The sequence below is a fragment of the Helianthus annuus genome, chromosome 12 (genome assembly GCF_002127325.2).
Source record: "Helianthus annuus cultivar XRQ/B chromosome 12, HanXRQr2.0-SUNRISE, whole genome shotgun sequence".
NCBI lineage: Eukaryota > Viridiplantae > Streptophyta > Magnoliopsida > Asterales > Asteraceae > Helianthus > Helianthus annuus.
This window is the reverse complement of record NC_035444.2, coordinates 18,740,048-18,742,264: the sequence shown is the minus strand read 5'-3', so window position 1 is coordinate 18,742,264 and position 2,217 is coordinate 18,740,048.

The window sequence follows — 2,217 nt, the reverse complement described above, 5'->3', positions numbered from 1 at the left end:
CAGTAACACACGTAAGGATAAAGAACGTGAAACAACAAAAAGTACGTACCACCGCTCTTTTCCCGCACCACGGGTTTCGAGTTCTTGCCCCTCCTCAACATCATACGCAACAACCATAGTTGCGTGTTGGTCAACTTCACAGACTCAATAGTCTGCAGTTGCGGGAACCATTGCACTGATTTCAAACTGGGCATCGCAATGGTCTCTGCTATGATCGTCTCGGTCACATTCCGAAACGTCATATTCACAGCAAGGGCAGCAGACTTGATATAGAAGAACTTCTTCTTCCACATCGTCATCCCCTTAGGGGGAGTCATCAGCTTTGGGGTACCGTCTCGTAGACGGAAAGAAAAGAACCCCATGGACACTGTCATCTGATAAAACCGTCGGAAGTCTCCAACGGTAGGCTCTATGCCAAGAGCACGGAAGGTAAACTCAAAGTTACGAATCCGAATCATCCCAAACGGACTCACTTGAGAAATGTGGACCTTGTACCACTCCAAGATATCCACAACAAACACCGTCAACGGTAATCGGAGGTTACAATCTCCGAAGAAATCGGACCACATGGTCACATAACCGGCCGGAGCGTCGGCACCAGTATCACCCTCTGATGGGTACCGAGCCCCATATTCCGAGGGCATTTGGACCTCCAGCATAAGGCGATCAAAGCTTTTTCTGGTCCACTTTAACACCGGTAACCCACCACCGGGAACATTAACATCATCATCCTCGTCTTCTTCCTCAGCCACTATCGGCTGTTCAGGGTTTTCACCCTCCACATTGTGTGGATTCGATGGTTCAGCCATCAAAAATGTCAAAGAAACGGAAGATGATGAACAGAAACACTAGAAACCTCACCAGAAATTCAGAAAAAATCGTCGGAGAAAACAGATGACAACTCTCTCAAACGGCAAATTTTTTGAATTTTCGACAAAGTGAGAGGAAACCACAAACGGTTATCCCCTTATATACCCATCGCAATTAATGCGGAGGGAGAAAGCAAATCATCACGTTCAAAAAAAACGTATCTTGCAACAACACGTGTCGAGCGCCGTTTTAGCTGACGGTTATCACGCGCGCGTGGCCGCCCACGCGCCTGACAAAGAAGACGTTTACACTCCCTGCTACAGTGCATTTAATGCCTCGGGCAGTGCAAATGTCCTTTCATTTCAGCACATGCAGAAACGTCTCACCAACTTCTACCAACTCACACGTGCGATCAAGCCACGTAGGCAAGAAAAAGCGACAACATTATCCAAAAAACATAAGCGGCATGCGGTTTTTCTGGTTTACCGCACCATAACCCATACCGCATGTCGTTTTTTTATATACCCTAAAAAATAGGTAGAAATATATCTATCTATGCTATAAAGGGATATATTACCTTTTCCGCATCACTCACGAGCACACGTGAAATATGCGGAAGTGACACACATGAACCCATTCAGATGTGTCAGATGCTCAGAACCAGTGTTGTTCTTTGGACTGAACCGCATCTCAGGAACAGGCAAAGCGCATTGCCTTCCTTTTCTTCAAGCTTCAAATCCCTCCTGTCCGGTTCACAACCACAGAGGGTACATGCACAACTTCTTCAGAAGAAAGAACGGAATCTACGCGCCCGCACATCAGCAGCCCTGACTCCTGAACCTTCAAGAGTTACATCCGTGCAGCAAGCACACTTTGAGCGAATATGGGACTGCAACATCGCAGACACCCATAAAGAGCTACAGACATAACCATAGCTTCCGCAGAGTGGTTGCTACGGAAACGCAAAGCTCACTCCACATCACCGAACGAGGCTACCTCGTTGTAAACTCGGTATTGGAGCATGAAGGTAAGTGGCTCCAGAAAGAACGCAGATACGTGCTCTAAACAAGCACTTATCAAGCAGCAAGTGTCCGAACAGCGATAACAAGTCTGCCTATGACTTTGTTTACCTGCCAACGGACCGCGGTAACAAGTCTGCTTACGACTTTGTTTACCTACCAATGGATCGCATGGAATAAACAACGATGGGCATCCTCTTGCCTATGACCATGTTTATTTACCCATAGTCTAGATCCACATTGTTCGACCAAACACGGCCAACAATGACGCAACGAAGTAACCGCAAAGAACGTACGGTTACTTGAGAGCTATCAAGATGAATACGAACACCCAACAAAAAAGGGATGGTCATCTCATCATAGGATGCTGAACATAGAACTTGAGCAA